Source organism: Megachile rotundata, chromosome 11, assembly GCF_050947335.1.
Source record: "Megachile rotundata isolate GNS110a chromosome 11, iyMegRotu1, whole genome shotgun sequence".
NCBI lineage: Eukaryota > Metazoa > Arthropoda > Insecta > Hymenoptera > Megachilidae > Megachile > Megachile rotundata.
In genome coordinates, this window is record NC_134993.1 from 8,050,314 (window position 1) to 8,070,745 (window position 20,432).

General features: G+C 31.2%; 1 protein-coding gene and 1 long non-coding RNA gene across 7 annotated transcripts in view; one reads left to right on the forward strand and one right to left on the reverse strand.

Annotated features, from left to right (window-relative positions):
- The window catches only part of Mp (collagen XV/XVIII-type protein multiplexin), a 582,981-nt gene that overhangs the window by 344,135 nt on the left and 218,414 nt on the right, over nucleotides 1–20,432 (reverse strand). The gene's annotated exons all lie outside the window — the stretch shown is intronic.
- LOC143265432 (uncharacterized) overlaps nucleotides 1–20,432 on the forward strand; it is a 222,286-nt gene that overhangs the window by 50,061 nt on the left and 151,793 nt on the right. The gene's annotated exons all lie outside the window — the stretch shown is intronic.

The following is a 20,432-nucleotide window of genomic DNA, read 5'->3' on the forward strand; positions in this document are numbered from 1 at the left end:
GAGTAACAATATCAATCAAGGAACTTAATAACCTAAATTAACTGAGTTCATAAAATGTTCTAACGAAGGGAAACAAATAAAACAAAAACAAGTAACAACACTGGATTCTTTATTTAATAATCATGGTTTACAAAAGAAACCTATGTAAAAAAATATGACTATTCACAAATAGATTGCATGTACAATAAAAAATAACAAATAACAATATTACACAAGCTTACACCAATTAACAATTTATCCGAGTTTAATTTAAAATGTTTCAATCTGTACATTTTATTTCCAAATTCAATTAAACTTAATTTTCAAGGAATGAAAAGGTATTTGCGTATAATTTTATTCGTAAGATCTGAAAAAGAAATTATAAAACGTATTTAATATAATTAAAGAAGTCTAAATATATTAAACTAACTCACAAAAAGAATCAGTCTACATAAGCAGCAATTAAATTAAAAAAGTTGTGTATAAAGTGTAATAGCGACTGTACAAACGTGTGGCGTGTCTTGTGGTTGCATTTTTTGCTATTCAGAGCTTTGAAAGCTCTCCTCAGACGAGCTTTTGTCCCTCATTTCGGGTCTAGGGAGAGCTGCGGGTCAAGGACTCGAACTTTTCATATGTGCATGTGTATGTGTGTATCGTGTACTCCAGCAGTTTGAATAGCATTAATATTATGCTAACATTAGATTTATAAATATTAAATCGTGAATTTCGAAGAGGAAATTTGAAGGTTTGACTTTTGAAAATTAGGAAGTTTGTAGTTTTAGATGAGTGGAAATTTAAAATAATGAAAATACAGAAATGTATAGTTTGAGATACTTGAAAATTTAAATAAAGGAAATGCATTTGAAAATTTATTTATTAAGGAGCTTGAAAAATTATAAATCGTAGGAAGTTAAAAATTCTTGTTAGAATTATTAGAAACGTAGAACTTAACGTGGAAATTAAAAAATTTCAGCAAGCAAGTTATAAATAATTACCAATTTATTTTCTGATAATATAAGAGTGAAGACAAATTTTTAGTACTGCGGAATTTCAAAATTCAATGATTTCAAATTTTAAAAATTAAGAAGTTACAAAATCAATTACAGTTAATTACAATTAATTAATTACAATTTTAGATGATTGTTTTAAAAAGTGTGTGAGTTTGAAAATAAAGAAATTTGCAGGTTTAAATGCTTCAGAATTTAAACGAAGCAAACGAATTTGAAAATTTATTTATTAAGGAACTTGAAGATTTATAAATTATGGAAAATTAAAAATTGTTATTAGAATCATTAGAAACGTAGAGATTAACAAACTTCAAATTCTACAAATTATAAACAAATTACAAATAGTTACCACTTTACTTCCTAATAAAAAAAGTAAAAGAAAATTTTAAAAACTCAAAAATTTGAAAATTTGAAGATTCAAATTTAAAAATGCAAAAATTCAAAGTTTGGAAAATGCAAAAAGTAGATTCAGGGACAAATTTAAAAACAGTATAATCATGAAAACCAATTAATTAAAAAACTTAGAGATTTGCAAAAATAAAAAGTTCTTGATATTTGAATATTTAAAGATTTCGATCAAATAAACAGAAATGTAAACATTGAGAAACAGCTTCCAGAAATGCTTAACAAATTGCAGTTTCAAAACGTAGTGACTCTCCTGGGACTCGATTCGCATTTGTACATTTGTTTGTTTGCCTGTACGCTACAGGTCACAATTTAGTGTCTTTTAACTTGAAATGTGGAGGGTGCACTCCTGAGACACCCTAAATTTGCTGTATACATTTTGGCGGCGATCTGATGACAGGAACTTGTCGTCGATTGTCGAATCGATAAAAAACTGTTTGGAATCGTTTTCGATAACTTTTCACAGATAAAATCCAGTGGGAGCACGTGAAAGCTCTATAACTCATCGTTGACAATACTTGGTCGTCATCGACATCACTCGGCGTAAAATCAAGGATAATCGTGTCTAGTATAGTTTTCGATAGTTTTAGTTGGCAGAGTTCTCTTAATTAAAATAACACGTGTTTTATTTTTATATGAAATAATGCATTTTAACTAATACACTTTATAATACTATAAATGTGAATATTAAATTGTATATAGTATGTCTTAATTGTAATGTTTTTACCGCTACACCACATCAGGACAAAAAAGAATAAGAAAAACAATCCTACGAACGCGTATATATCTATACATAAAATTCACGAAATAATCCAACGTTTGCAAACATACACATAGAACAAACGAAAACAATAATTACAATAACAAATTTCCAAATTATTAAAATTGGAAAGTTTGAGACATTACAAAGTCTCAATTTTCATATTTGACAAATTCTGCAATTTTTATATTTCCAAATTTATAAATCTCTACACCCTTACAATAGTATCCATACAGCCGAAACGTACACAATTCTATCAGCTCTTAACCTTCTCAACAGATCTCCTCAGTCCAAGTTTATTATCTTCCCTGATTCCCTCTCCACCATCCGGAAAACTCAAAACATAAAATACACCACTGAAATGCACTTAGAAATTCAGGAAAAATATGATAAACTAACTATAGACAACAAAACTGTAATCATAGCATGGGTTTCTTCCCACATGGATATCTACTGAAACACCATGGCTGATCTTCAGGCAAAAATTGCACCGACTAGAGTCACAGAAAACCAGCTGATATTAAACATCTCTGCGGATATCAATAATCATATCGCGATAGTACTAAAACAGTCATGGGACTCTACATGGAGAAAATACAAAGCCAGCTCAACCCAACAACAACTCGACAAATTTTACGATTTAAAAACTAACCCTAAACATAATAGAAGAAATCAAGTGGCAGTAACCGGAATTTGGACCGAACGCACCAAATTGACTCACTCATACATACTCGAAAACGGCTCCCCCGGAAGGTGCAATATGTACATGCAAGACAACCATAACCATCGGACACATAATATTGAAATGCAGAAAATATAACCACGCCAGAAGAAGATTAAACATCAAGAACAACCTCACTGAAGCAACCACATCAACAGCATACCAAGACACATTATTAAAATTTTGTAAAACTATAGGAATCCACCTAACTATGAAAAAGTTATGTCAAACCATCCACTTCCGACCATAACCTTATTTCCGTAAACTGGTCAATAGTCGCTAATAACCTGGATAGTTGATATGACTATAAACCACTATTTAAAAAAAAAAACTACCCACGTATTGGAGACAAAAGCGATATAAGAGCGATACACGAATCAGCATTAACATTTGTCTCCATCTAGCGATGTTAATCATCATTGTTCGTTCCTTCTTGTGTTCGCATGTTTCAATTCAATTTTGTTCTCTAATATTCTTCTCATGTAATTCTGATTGTATTTTGTATCGTTCTTAAATAAATAGTTTTTGTGCTTTATATATAATTAATTACGACACTATTCGTCCACGGATCTCCTCGCCTTCAACACCACGTTCATCAATCATCACACAAATGTTGTGTGGGCGGCCATTAAAGTGTCAAAATTTGAAAGATGCAACCTCTTCGTAGAAATAGTGTTAAACACACATTCGAATTGGAAATTGTATACTCATCGATTGATTTTCTAATAATATAAAAGTAAACCCCGAAGGGTTTAGTATCTCAGCGATCAGAATGTTTGGGCAGATCTGTTCACGTGGCTTCTCGTGGATATAATCCTCGGAGGAAGACAGTGGCAGGTAAAAGAGGAAAGATCGTAGGCAGAGGGCTCGGAGCTGCCATGAAGAGATGCCAAACACGTCAGAATACTAAAGGAATCAAAGAGATCGGAAGCGGAAAGCGCACATACACAGATCGGTTGGCATGTGTGCTCGAACAAACTGTATTTTGATCCGCACGCTCACGTACTACCGAATCTTTTATTTCGTTATTCTACGTCCTCTGCCGTTCCTCTCCTTGCTTCTTATTTTACGGATTGCATTCACGCAACTCCCAGCTCCTTCTGTTTTCCTTTTACTTTCTCCTTTTACCGTCACGTGTCCTGTTTATCGAATTGCAGCGAGTCCTTTGACTCTCGAAATTTAGAAATTTGACGATTTGGAAATTGGCATGTTTGGAAATCTGAAGATTTCGAAATTTGAGGAGTAGGGAACTTTCCATTTGGAAATCTGAAGATTTGAAAATTTGGAAATTTAGATTTTCAGAAGTTGGAAGAATCATATATGAAAATTTGAAGATTTTGAAATTTGGATTTTCGAGAGTTGAAAATATCCAATATGAAAATATAAGGATTTGGCAATTTAAAAATGTGGAAATTTGGATTTTCGGAAGTTGAAAGTATCGAATATAAAAATTTTTAAATTTGAAAATTTGGATTTTTGAGAATTGAAAATATCGAATATAGAAATTTAAAGATTTGGAAATTTAAAAATTTGGAAATTTATAAATTTTGAACTGTGAAAACTACGAACAATTCTGAAGTTCCACAAATTCTGTAAATACCATAAATTATACAATTAAATTTGCAGTATTGTACGGTAAACGAGTAAAATAATTAATTTTCACAAGAAAACTATTCAAGAACTAATTAGACTTTTTCAGAACAATCATAAAGCCATTTCGAAAGATGTCTCTCGCATTTGCAGAAATTCTTGTTCAGAAGTTAAATTCACATTAATGTTGTTTTGAAGATAAACAAAGCAGAACTTTGGGGTGCCATCTGACGGTTTATGGGAACATACATAACTTATGTTATTTGCTGTTCCTTCAAACTAAATTTGTAGTTTCAACTGCATCTAGTGTGTTGTTAGCGCCTGTGTACCCAATTGTCTTTCGTCGCAATATCGTTTCAAAATGTGTACCGTTTATTTTGAAAGTGGAGCAAGTCTTTTTGTTTCTGCGAAACATTTATTTCGCAGTTAAAAAAATTTGAATATATTTCTCAGTATTAATAAACTGATTCTTTATTGATTCATTAGTTTTAATAAATATTAAAATACTTGATTAACATTAGTATACAGGGTGGCTCACCACATTTTGCTATCTAGATAATATTATTAATATTAATATACATTAAAATACTTTAGTAGTATTAGTATCTAAATATAAATTTATTTTCATATTTGTAAAAGATTCGAACAAGATAGTCCAGAAGTTTTATTACTGTTATAAAAATTAAATTTATATTATTAAATCTTATTAAAATTATTAAATACACGCTTTTCTTGAATTTACTGAACCGTTAAAATTATTTAGTGTAATCACATTTTACTAATTAAGTACTTCGAAAAGTGTCCATCTTCTAAATTCATAAAATTTAATTTAAATTCGATAATTTCAATGACTAACTTAATTCAATTAAACTTCATTAAAATCTAATAATTTTGCTATTAAATTCAAATTAAATTTAATAACATAAATAAAATTAAATAGAGTAATTTAATTAATATAAGTTGAATATAATAATTCAATTAATATAATGAGTTCCATAAATTTCATACTTTTAATAATTTAATGAATTCAGTAAAATAAATACGATAAACTTCGATTCAATGAATTGAGGAAAATTTAGATTAAAAATAATTGCGTAATATAAATTCAATGCTTATTTTCGAATTTAATAATTTAATCTTATACTGAAATGAAATATAAAATGAGGTTCGCTGAATAGAAGTTATTTATTGAAAACTTATCACTGTGACATCAAAAGGAGAGCACGTTTTGAAAATGATTATGCAATGAAGGTACTTAACTAATTACTGCTCTCAGCTACCATAACACGCATTATCATTTATATGTAGGTTAATGCGTTACATTATCAATCACAAATTGTTCCGCGTAGCTGTGTTAAAAATTTACCTTGTCACTGCCATGAATTTACAGTTCGTTTAATATTATTTTAATGGCGGATAAATTAACGGAGCGTAACTTGCTGCAGTGTTCATTTAAAACAGCGTTGTATTATTTAATGGTGTTTATATTTTGTGGAGCACAACATTGAATATTACGGAAAGTAAGGCACAATGAAAATTTACCCCGATAAAACTTTGGATTTTAGGTTTTTTATAATACTTGATCTTTATTCATTCGACGAACATTTATATCTTTAACAGTATTGTGTATATTTTATGAATTCCATCAAAATTATCGATGGATGTATGTAAAAATTCATACGTTATATGAATAACACTCACCAGAATATTCATTTTTCAAATAATAGTATTCAAAATACAAGTTCTCGAAATGATTCAACTGAATTTACATTGAAAAATAAAGCAAAAATGTAGAATACATTTTTTTCTTGTATCACTTTATTTTCCAAAAAATAAACAGTTTCGGAGTATTTACAAATATTTACAAAAAAATTTGTTGGCGGCACATAAAATGATAAATCAACAACTTTTCATTACTTTTGGAATTAATGAATGTTATTAAATAAATAAATCTCATTGGTAGCATTACTAAAATTCGTTATCAATCATTCATAACATTATTCATGTGGATACTAATGTTTAATGCGACGATAGTTGACGATAACACAAAATGGTGTCCTATTGGTAATCGACGATAACACAAAATGGTGTCCTACTGGTACTCTAGCACGGACCATGGAGAGATTCTGTTTTATGACTTCTGCGCCGTCTAATATGGCCGCTTTTGGCTTTTTCCTGACAAAAAACGTCGCGTAACAGATTATATTAAAAACGAGATATTAATTTTGATTCAAGTATTATTTAATAAGAGTAAAAAGTACGATTTTGTGTTTTGAGCTGACAAAACGTGGTGAAGAAAAAGGAAATGCGAATGAAAACATATGAAAACGATCATTCAATTGAAACGGTTACACACATTATAAGGCTAGGTTTAGTTTTAAATTTGGGGCAGATTTTTATGCGTAGTCTGATCGTATTCATAGATACAGAAAACTCAGTAAACATTCAATGAATCTGGTGTCGAGAAAATCACGTCATAGGGTAAGTTGGCACTTCTGAAAAGGAGGTACGCTTTCCGATATCGAACCTAACCTCTTGGTTCATGACACCACGTCAGACTCCTGACGTATGTTACAGTTCAAACGTGACAAACTTAAATCGTTTATGCATGAAGATAGAATTTTAAGCTCGATGCCAATTGTAATTTGTATAATTGAGGATCACTAAATCCAAAATATAGCTAACAGTTCAACGTTCTTTATTTAACTTAATGCTGCAGTAATAATTAGGTAGCTCTGGCTGACGCAGCTGCCAAAAACTTGTAGGTGAAGGGGTTAAATTGGTAGAATTTAGACTGATATGATGTGAAGATTTTAGTATAAACGGTACGTGCAAAGAAAGAAAATGCAGGTGTCATCAGAGACATACTATAGTTAGATGTATCATTAAATATAATAATGAAACATGTTTTCTAGCAAATAAGTATATTTAGTGTAAACTTGAAATAGACTCGAAATAACATATAAATGTAATACTTTAGAATATCAGAATTGTTTAACTAAAAAAAAATTGTAATTTTTTAGAATACTATCTTAATATCTGTGTAATAGGCACATAAAGTAAAATAAAATGAAACATATTGACTTGAAGAAATTTCATATTTTATAAGTTGAAATTAAGATATTTGTTAAACTTACATAACTATTGTACTATTTTGTAATACCATTATTTTATCAGATATCATTAAACTTATCATGTTTCGAAATCAATCACTGTTATAACTATTTTAGCGAGTTTTAAGCTTGATACCAATTGTAATTTGTACAATTGAGGATCAAATCCAAAATGTAGCTAACATTTCAACGTTCTTTATTTATCTCAACGCTGTAGTAATAATCAGGTAGCCCTGACTGATGTAGCTCTAATACATACATCGTACCTAAAGGTTGAATATTCTGTTTTCTTGAAAATAAAAGCCATGTACAAAAATTGTATTCCATATTTTTTACTTATTTCTCCAAGTTTATTCACCCAGCCTGTATAATTTTGTCCTTATCTTTCCTAACGTATCAAACATTCTTTAATGAGTAATTATAACACACGTTCACATTGAGAAATACATTTTCACCTTACACTGTATTTCTCAATAAAAAAATAACATCTGAAACAATTAACAATAAAAATGGTTCGCGATACTGCAACTGAAAATTGCATTCGATACCCAACTGGTAAATATCCATTTATGTCGGAATTTAAAGTGCGAAATACATGAAATAATTATAAAATTGACCCAGAAACCTGTGAATAAAAAGTATATTGTTCTTTTTGCTTGGGTAATGTAGACATTGCTGCTTTGTAATTAGGTCATGCACTGCATGTGCTGTTAAACGAATTTTTATTAAAAATGTTAATATGGTCTATGCAAAAGTAAGTAGTTTATTCACTTATTGCAAAAAGTTATGTTTTTTGTGTCAAAAAAATATTTCATGTATAAACATTTTGCGAAGAATATTATAATAAATTTTAGATGAAAATCAATTTAGATCAAAGTTTAATTAAAATCTTAAAGTGTAAATATTTTATAGTTTTATTTCAAGTAAAGTGTATATGTAATATTTATTTTTAAATCATTTTCCTAACATTTCGTTTAACCTACATAAAACTAATTTTGTTTATCAACCTTGTTTTTACTAAAGAAGTTTCCTAAATAAAATTCCTAACCTTCCTAAATAAAAATTACTTGTTGAAATAAAAATGATTTGAAATTGTTTTACAAATCACTCGATGATTAAATATACCGTCCTAAAAAGCTATTTTTCGCAAAAAATCTCAGCAAAATAAATCGCCCGTTCGCACTTCGCAGGCGACATAAAAACAAGTTCACAAAAGACTGACCCATTTGCCGTTTGTTTGTCTGTCAATTTGTCTGTGCATCGGAAGCTAACTAACTCGTGTACAAATGAAAAAATAAGTAACCGAGTGACACATCGGACTATACAGAAATAAAAATGCTAAAAGAGATATTCGATATCGAGCGTCAATCGAGCACGTCTTCGCGTCGCGATGTTTCTACTACGCGGCGAGAGTTTTACGCAGTGTTCATCTCGAAATAAAGCTATTCAGAGTAAAGTGTGTCGTCGAGGCACCGGTCGCAAAAGGTTAACCTTAAAACAGTCAGCTGAGGTCGGTATCACTATTTTCCCGTACACACACAGACACACGGTGAAATGTGTACGTTCATCTTGAAAGAACGTCGTAACGAGGGGGAAAAAGTACGTCACTTTCGTTCGCCGCTCGAAAACGCACTCGTCGCAACGAGTGGAGCACTTTTTTAAGCCGCGAACATTAACACCTCGTATCGTATACTACGATCACCGATGATTAACCGCGTTGCCTAATGAAGCGTGAAAAAATCGACGTCAATTCCGTGGATAATGCGACAGCGCGAAAGTTTCATCGAACGAAACTTTAATTCCATCCGATCGTTTATTCCGCGAATGGTTAAGATGTCATCCTAACTAATTATTCCGCGGTTCGATACTTTTCACGACCGTTATCGGCCCAATTACAAATTTTCTCGTTAACCTGGATACCAAGGCGCCGCAATTTTGCCACATTATTAGCCCCGAAACGGAATAATCGAACTATTCGTCGTTTTGAATTCCTTTTATTTAATTAAATCAATTTCAAGTTTAATCACTTTGCACTGTTTAAAAGCAATTAGTGTTATTATACAATTAGCAGAAATCAATAAAATGACTTTTGAAGAGGTTCGTTTAGAAGTTAATGTGAACGCTCGATAAATGTACGTTTGATGAATGTGTATTTAGTAAATGTGTGCTTGATAAATGTTCGTTTTGTGCTTGATCTACACTTGATATGTAATATCGTGTTTTTTGTAGATGAAAAACACAGTTTTCAATGAACTTTTTGAGATATAAAAAGAAGTATGCGTGAATGGTAGTTTTTATCTATAAAACAAATATGGTGGTTGAAAGTACACTTCAGTGCATACGGCTGGAGTACAATTCGAACGATGAAATATTAAATAAATATAAGTTGCCTATCAACACAGGGTTTCTCGCGGTATTTTTATATTTATCTAATTTATACGTAAATACGGACCATTTTTGTAGAAAAAGAGAAACTTTTTAGATGAAAGTTTTGTGCATTTGTTAGTTTTTAATAATTTGTTAGTTTATAATCAAAAGGTCATAAATCAGAGAATAAGCAATTTTTTTGAAACTTGAATAAAACGGTATTCAATAAATTTCTTATATTTTTTCTAATTTATTTATTTGGTGAAATATTAATGTAGTGAAAATTATAGGTGTTTTGATAAAAGAACGTTTGATTATATGAACGTATACTTGAATATTACATCTTTAAATGCTTTAGTACTCGCATTTCAAATTTTTGAATAATGAAACATTAGAATTATAAATATTCGAATACTCAAGTACTCGAATTTCAAAGAATTAAATATATAAATGCTCGAACTTCAAATCATTAAACACTCAAATATTCGAATTTCGAATCATCGAGTACCCAAATGATGAAATTTAAAATTTTCAAATACTGAAATACTCGAATTTCGAATAATCGAGTATTTAAATATTGAAACTCAAAATTTTCAAATACTGAAATATTCGAATTTCGAATCATCGAGTACCCAAATGATGAAATTAAAAATTTTCAAATACTCAAATATTCGAATTTAGAATCATCGAGTACCCAAATGATAAAATTTAAAATTTTCAAATACTCAAATATTCGAATTTCGAATAATCGAGTACCCAAATGATGAAATTTAAAACTTTCAAATACTGAAATACTCGAATTTTAAATTATCGAATATCCAAGTACTAAAATCCAAAATTTTCAAGTACTCAAATATTCGAATTTCGAATCATAGAGTACTGAAACGCGCGAATTTTGAATCGTCAAATAATCAAATACTATAATTTCAAATTTTCAGATACTTAAATACTGGAGTTCCGAATTTTCGAATATGCAAACACTTGAATTTTAAATCCACAAAAACCCGAATACATAAAATTTAATATAAGTACAAAAATAATGCCACAATTTTTCATTTTAAGTTAAAATTGCAAGTCCAGCGACTTGAACTGATAAAAGTCTGCGTTAAAATAAAAATTCTCTCATTTTCATTATTTGGGAATTTAATTAAAATTGTGGAAAAAACTTGCGTTATTATATAAATTCATAAATAAACATATCCTACATTTTATATTTACTGTACTTTGTTTCTTACATTTTGCAAAATTTTTAGGACGTTCATATATACTTTTACAAGAACATTTATAAATACATTTTCTATAAACTATATTATACTACAAAATGTACCAATTTATATTTTATGAGAATAGCAAATTTTACTGGGAATCTTCTTCAGGAAATTTTGTATAAAATATTTCTATAGAAATATTTATATAAGTTAAGATTTCCACAGTACCCTGGTCTTTGCTGTTGCTAATTTCAGGTCTACTCATTACAGATAACGAAGGTACCTATTGTTACCGCGGTGAATCAAAAACGTAATTAATCATTGAGAACAGTATTCTTCGAAACCTGAACGATTCTGGGACTTGAACATTCACTTACCGGAAACACTTCGTTTTGTAATTAGCTGCATTGTAATTATCTACCTCTAATCACTGCTACTCCAGTTCAATACACATCAACTTTATAGTCAATATTCACTGACAAATTTTTGTTTAATTATTAGAATATTGCATTGTCATTTGTCATGTGTTTGATTTTTTCGAAGATATGACAATGTTATTGAATTTTGCTATGTACTCTACAAATTATTAGTTGTATTAACAATTTCAACTGCAATATATATTATTTATACACATTGGCAAATATGATAGATATTTATAAAATATAATGTTCATTAGTTCAGCAAATGTTTAGTAGATATATTGAACAATGTTTGAAAAAATGTTTCATAATAAATTAAAAATAATAACAATTATAATGTTCAAATGTATTAACATTTGTAGTAGTTGTAATGTACAAAATGTACTAACAATTATAGTAATTATGATGTACAAAATGTACTAATAACTATAGTCATTATAATGTACAATATGTATTAACAATTATAATAATTGTAATATACAAAATGTACTAATAATTATAGTCATTGTAATATACAAAATGTACTAATAATTATAGTCATTGTAATGTACAAAATGTACTAACAATTATAGTAATTGTAACGTACAAAATGTACTAACAATTATAGTAATTGAAATATACAAAATGTACTAACAATTATAGTAATTGTAATGTACAAGATGTACAAACAATTATAGTAATTGTAATGTACAAGATGTAGTAACAATTATAGTAATTATAATGTAGAAAATATATTATCAATTACAATAATTTAAATGCATAATGTGTATTATAATAATTGTAATATACAATGTGTAAAAACAATTGTAAAAACAAGATGGATCATACAATAATTTAAGTAATATTAATTGTATAATAACTAAAATAATTTAGATTAGCAACTTAACTTTAATGAACAATTAAAAATAATAGTAGTAATAAATATAATAATATTGATAATTAAATAATAAAAATATTAATGGGACAATAAATTAAGTAATTCAAATTGTATAAATAATTGTATAAATAATATAATAAATAAATTATTTAAATCACTTAAGTATAGTAATTTAAATCATTTAAGTATAGTAATTTAAAATACTTAAGCTCCATAATTTAACATACAAAATAATTATTTATTTCATAAAAGTAAGAGTTTTCATATCTGAACGTTACTACATATATCTGTTATTTCGTACCGATTTTTCTAACACGAACAACTAAACACGAAATAATTTTCGATTTATCAACCAAAAGTCGTATAACACGAAGTATTTTATAAATTTATGAAACTGCACAGATATCTCAGAACTATTTCGTTTTCTCTGAAAAATTGAAAACAAAATCCATTTCGAACCTTTTCTTGGCAATTTCCGTAGGAATGTCTATTCTACCAAAATCTGAACTCCGATTTTATATTAAATTCACACTTTTCTGAATACAGTGAGAAATATTTGAAGTTCTTATTTTTTAAACACTCAGATTCAAACAATTCTTTCTCGCACATATTCTTTGTTACAACAAAAAGTCAAACTCTAAAAACGTCACTTTACGTTTCAGATAAAACCAATTAAACGATAAAAGAAAAACAATACAAAAATCAATAAGAATGATTAAATATTTGTACACAAAATGGCCGTTTAATCGCAAAAATTGTCACTGTTTAATTATTCCATCAAGCACCGTTTATTTTATATTCAGGCAATATTGTTCGACATATTAATATCTCTAAAAGTGTTATTTATTTATCTGAAATTCTATTCACAAAATGAATTATCAAGAATATCAACACAAGATTTACAAGGCTCACTTCTAAAAAAAACTATTAATAATTAAACAAAATTATTTTTTAATTTTCAAATATCAGGATATTAAAATTAATTTCAAAACTAGATCACCAAAATTACTGAACGTATTTTTTAATAACTACTTCGATTTAGAAAAACTGAAGTCACAATCAAAATATAGAGCTCTCAAATCAAAGCCATAATTTTTATTCTATCAAATTTGTCAGGCGGGTCAAAAAAATTTTCACCACTCATAACTCAGCTCTTTATCACTTTCCGATAGTTTCGAAGCTTCGTTCACACACCTGTCACGATCTACAACGTCCTCGACGATACAAAATCGTCTACAATTTTTCTGTCAACCACCGCACGCGGCAGCATTTGAAATATTGCACTATATCTCGTGTGTTTTACGAACGCACCACTTCCGACTTCCTATTCGTATTTCACGCGTGTACACACGCACACAACTCACAAATTTTTCCATGCGACACGTTTAATCGTTGTTTGTCCCCGATAGAATATCTGTACATTCATTGTTAGCGCGGTTAACTGCTTTCGGCAAGGTTTACGCGATAAACCGTGTAAAATTATACCCTAGGGTGCCTAATCTGACCCGAACTCGACAACACTCGAATCGGTAGAAACTGCAATCTGGAGTAATAACAGTCCGGAATGCCTAGAAGTACTATCCGTGTTTTGTGCAGTGTAATAATGTTCGTGTCAATCCTTGCCATCGTTTAGCTCGGAGCTACGCTTCCAATAACGTAACGATCTTAAAAACCGAGACAGTATTACAATTCTACCTTTCCTTCATTTAATTCTCGAACTACGTTCTTGGAAAAAGAAACAATATCTCTGTCAGCAAAGGCTGATTCGCATTGGCGAAAGATGTGGATCAAATTCAAATGTGGATCAAGTTCAGATGTGGATCAAGTTCAGATGTGGTGTCACAAGATTTCATCGAGACACGTCTTTCATTTTTGACTGGCAGACATTTCAGATCAAACATGTCAGTCAAAATTTCTAAAGGATCAGTCAAGTCAAATCTTAACAGCATTTTGATCGTTAGAAAACGGAGAGGTCACAGCTGTTTGAGGGAAAGAAATATGTACAACGTGGTTTTGTATGTATGAGATACGAGATAAAACGAATATCCACATGGATCATGAAAAATACAAAAGAGATCGAATATGTGCCGTATCACACATGGATCCGAAAGAGGACCCATATATATCAGATTGATCATATGAAGAACCAAACGAGACAAGTGTACACCAGATTGATCACTTATGAATACCAAAACAGAATTTGAGAAGAAAAATCAAAAGTATATATCACAAAAAATATTAGAATAGAGAACAAATACTGCATTGATCATATAAAAATTAGGAGAGTTTCCTATTATATTGGTCAAAGATCTAAAACAGAACTTATCAGATTTATCATCTATGGATACAGAACGTACTCGTATAAAAATGCAGATGACAATAAATATGTAGCACAAAATCATATGCAGATTTTGAAATCATATGAAGACAAATTTGGTTTTTAAGTCAGCCAATTAGCTAAATGATCAGTTTGTTTTAACCTGGGATCATTAGCTTCCACGATCAACAGATATGCATTTGATTCAACCTAATCATGTATACTATGAAAGCTTATTGGATTACGTGTGAATGATATTGACCGGTGACTTGACATGATCTGACCACAACGTTGTTGTGAATCAAATCGTGCACTGGTTCTTTTCATTACTGTGACATCTCTATTGCAAAAAAGATATAAAGGACATAAGTGGAGAAATATATCCACAATGATGAAACACAAGTTAGTATTGCAGACATATGTCTATAATGATGGAACACAAGTATGCCAGTGTTAGAACATATGTGTGCAATGGAACAAGTGTATTAGTGTTGGTGATATATGTCCACGCTGAAGAAACACAAGTAGCTTGATATTGGGAACATGTCCACAGTGAACACAAGTGGTCTAACATTGGGAACATATGTCCATAATGGTGAGAGTGCACTTATACTGGAGACGTTAATATATCCACAATGATAGGACACACAAGTCTTCTAGTATTACAGACATTTGTCCAAAATGATAGAAGACACAAGTGTACTAATATTAGGGACATAATATATCCATAATGATGAAACACACAACTGTATGGGAACATAGTCCAATGACAGAACACAAGTGTATCAGTTGGGAATATAATATGTCCACAATGATGATAAACACAAGTGGATTGCAACTTTCATACTTGATGTCATCCAGGACACCGCGATATAGTGTTCACCGCTGGCACATATTCTTTGTTACCAAGATCTACCGATGAATTTCCAACTGTCATTCTCCAACTAATACTCTGGGTTTATTGCACTTCAACTTCTGTTACATATATCATCGATTCCTAGTGACAGTGCACCTCACACCAGAACCACACGAAAACTTCCAAGTGACATCAAATGTGAAAGTCTCCATAATTACGACAGTAGGTTTGTCTCGATCGACCAAACGCAAGAGAATTACAACTGGGTTAGTTGAGCAACAAGAAAAATCCCTGGTGCACAGTTTCAGAAAGCCCTTCTCCCAGTACGCAATTCCAAGCCCTCACCGCGAAGATACATCCACAGAATTGGCAAAGATCAAGTCCAGCGTCCCAAAGCACCTAGGCGATCAGCTCGAATCCCCACACAAGTTTCCGTAGAAACTCAGCAACGTGTCACGAGTAGTTTGCTACTTACACGTTGGCGTTATCCTGAAGGTCGCGGGATCACGAGAGTACACCAAGGATAAAAAACGGACAGGTTAGCACACACTCCATAGTCGAGATAAGGGTTAACAGATCACGGGATAGCACGTTGTGTCACAGGATATAGCGCGTGGGTGCAAGTCGGCTTTTTTCTTCGCCTCCTGCGGGCGCAGCGACGAGTTCGCGTGCGTGCCAAACCGACCCGGATCCGCGGTCGAAATTGCCGCCGGCCGACGTCAGCCGGTAGCGTCGGGACGCCTCTCATAAACAGAGGGGGCCGGCATTCGAGCGGGGGCCCCCGGACGTCGTTGCGGATCCTCCGCGTCGAGTTCGGTTTTAGGCGGGACGCATAGCGTCGCGGCAGGTGGCGCCGAAGAAACCGGGCTCCTGCAAGCTCCGACGCCGCTCGAACGAACGGATACACTGACGACGCCTCGAGCTTTTACTCGGAGAACGATGCTGCCGCCTCGTGGCAACACTTCCAACGAAACTGAGCGCGGTCCCGCGACGACCGACACGGAATACCCCCACAGTCGCGTCCGTGACGCCGACGCCGACGCCGAACGGGGGTGGTTTGCGTTACAACCCTCCCCCTCCCCCCTCTTCTGACCCCAGTCGCGGACTTTCCAGAGAAGCTTCCGCCTTCCTTCCTTCCTTGTGCCCTTTGCTTGACATTCTTAATGATATTTGCTGATACGCGTCTGGTCTGAATGGGCTCGAACGCGTCAAACACTTCCCATCTGAGTCTGACCTGCAGCTCGAATGGGATAGAACTTATTTTAATTTGCAGTTTCAGTACAATTGTGATTTACGTAGAATCGTTGAATGCAAAATTGATATAATATTTTAATGATGTAGTGGTGCTGACGCATCTGATAAATGGCAAGGGGTTGTGACACTCATGCTGAGAATTGTACAGTCAATGGCAAAGGGTTCCGTGGAACAAATATGGTAACCAAAGTGTAGCTATTGTTTGGTGGACGTAAGATGAACCGAGGTAGAATACTGAAGAAATACGGTTACGATAAGGTTGAAGAGGACGATGCGTTGATCGATGTGTATTTATTTTAGAAACGAAGGAACAATTGGTTACGGCAGATGTATGTACATATAAGTCACATTTAACTCATAGAGTTTATTATAGGCATATAACATTGTATTTAATGATTTGATGAGTTAAGAATTTAGAAATATAGGTATTTGGGAATGCGTGATTATTCAGTGTGCGACGATAAAACGTGCGGTGATACAATACATGGTAATTCAATACGTGTTAATTGAACACATAATAATTCACTGTGTGACAATTAAACATGCAGCAATAAATAGTGTGGTGATTAAACACGTGGCAAAAAAACTGGCAATATAGTGGGTAACAATTTAGCGCATAGCGATATAACGCAGGATAATTCAATATATGGCAATATAGAGCATGATAATTGAATGTGTGGCAATATAGCGCGTGCCAATATAACTCGTGGAAAATCAACTCGTGGTGATGTAACGCATAATAAGTCAACACATGGCGATATAACACGAGGTAACTTAATGCATGGCGATATAGCACGTAACAATCCAACGCGTAATAATATAACTCGTAGAAAGTCAACGTAGTTCAACACGTGGCAATATAATGCGAGGTAAGTCAATGCGTGGTAATATAACGCACGGTAAGTCAACACATGGTGATACAATGCGTTGTAGGTCAAAGCATAGGTAATATAGCGCATGATAAGTCAACGCGTATCTATTATATATTATGTGTGGTAAGTTAACGGGTGGCGATATAGTACGTAGTAATTCCTCGCGTAGTAATAAACACAGTAGTATTTTCACAAGCAACTATTCTACTCCTTGCAAAATAAAATTGCAGAATTTTAAAATGTAAATATCAGGAAATATTTTAATTTCAGATTTCCCTTGAAGATCGTAAAGTTGATCTTTTTTAAAACTCAATATTATTTCCATACGAAGTATTTTCTATCACGTTCAGTTATAAAAACAATTACCTACATATTGTATCACAAAATCTATAAGAAAATCAATGAATAATTTATCACTTGACGCAAATTATACGGGAGAATTTATAGTCTTATCAATTAATCTAATGAATTAACTGTAAATTTGTATTATCACTCAAGATTAATATCCATAATTGATCTACTGATATTGCAGAATGAAAAATGGTATACTATTATCAAACAAACTTCACCGGTTAAAAACGCTCGTTCGCAGAACATTTTCATTCTTCAGAATGCTCTTCATTAAGTGCTATTGTTATTTATCCAGTACAATGTAGCTCTTTAAAAATGCCCTTCTTTATACATTTTTTCTGTGCTTGCGACCTGTTCTACATGTCTTTATATTCTTTCTGTTTAACGAAAATTAACGGTCGTTGTTACTGAACTTATATTCTTGTTTACCTGCTACCGTTGCAGTAAAACAAATATGCAGTCGCGTTTAAAACATTTAAGGTTTTTCAAGACTACAAATGCTGCTATTATGACAAATATTTCACACTGATTGATTTTTCTTCAAACAACAAACTTCATCAAGTATAAATTTCAAGGCAATATTTGTACTTTTACTTTCAGCACGCTGACATAAAAATATTGGTCGTGTTATTTGACCAGAAAAGAAAATCACTCTGAATTGATGTAATCATGTTTTAAATTTTAAATCATAACTGTTAATAATATTATAATAAGGTCAAATTTTTATTTTATTTATTCAGTAATTAAACTTTGTTCATTTCTTTACACTTGAATTATTCAATAATTATACTTTGATGACTTTTTATATTTAAACAATTTTAAATGAATAATAATTTGCTGAACATATTTTAGAATATATAACATACAAACTTATGCAGGTCCAGAAAAGGAAAAATACAGTAAATTTTCTATTTAATAATCTGAAATAATCAAGAATGTAATGAAAAGATAAAATTATGTATTTTGTTAATGACCGCGTATATAATATCGATACGAAGTTTTAATGAAATTGGTAACATGCTCTAATTTGTTATGTTAATGCTAATATGAATAATATTCATAACAAGTAACAAAGAATAAGCTACTGTATATAAATGGACATAATTATATTTGTAAGCTTATTCTTGCATATTTATGTAATCTACGTAACATGCGACAATTTTCGCATGAACAAAACCGGGATCCTCATTAGCTGTTTTAATTTTAGTCACTTAACGTTAAACAGAATATAAATTAGCACAGTCGCTGATAACCAGATATTTCGTAGGATTTTAATTAAAGGAAACAATTTTTAGATTTAGAAATTTGTGAAATTTCAATATTTCTTTGCTTTTAAACTTCTGAATTTCTCAATTTTTGAATTTCTAAGTGTTCGAGGTTTTGAACTTTGGAATTTTGGAATATTTGAATTCTGTGACTTTGAAATTTTGGAATTTTGGAACTTTGGAATGTTGGAATTTCTAAATTTTGGGACTTTGGAATTTTGGAATTTCTGAATTTTGGAACTTTGGGATTTCTGAATTTTGTAACTTTGGAATTTCTGAATTTCTGAATTTTAGAACTTTGGAATGTTGGAATGTTGGAATTTTTGAATATTTGAATTTTCGGACTTTGGAATTTTGGAATTTTGGAACTTTGGAACTTTGGAATGTTGGAATTTCTGAATTTTGGGACTTTGGAATTTTGAAATTTCTGAATTTTGGAACTTTGAGATTTCTGAATTTTGGAACTTTGGAATTTCTGAATTTCTGAATTTTAGAACTTTGGAATGTTGGAATGTTGGAATTTTTGAATATTTGAATTTTCGGACTTTGGAATTTTGGAATTTTGGAACTTTGGAACTTTGGAACTTTGGAATGTTGGAATTCCTGAATTTTGGGACTTCTGGATTTCTAAATTCACGAATTGTGGAATTTTTGAATTTTCGAATTTTATTGTAGATCTTTGGCAATTTTGGGATTATAAAAATGTTTAAATTTGTGAATTTGTTAACTTTCGAATTATTGCGTTTTCAAATTTTTTAATTGTCAAATTTTTGAATTTAATAAAAAGTTACATTCTTGATTTTTCAAACTGTCACATTATGGAACTGTTACGTTTTTTCCGAATTTTTGTCTTCTTAAATTCATGAAATTCGAAGTATTAAGTTCCACATAAGTATACAATATAATAAAAAATATTAACAATATTGCACTGACAATATACTGTGCATATTGATTGTGATAATCCTAAAATATGAACACAATATACCAATTGTCTGCTCCCATTAATAATAATAGCTAATACCAGTTCAATAATTGTTGTCAATAATGAAAATTATTCATTATTAACCAGAG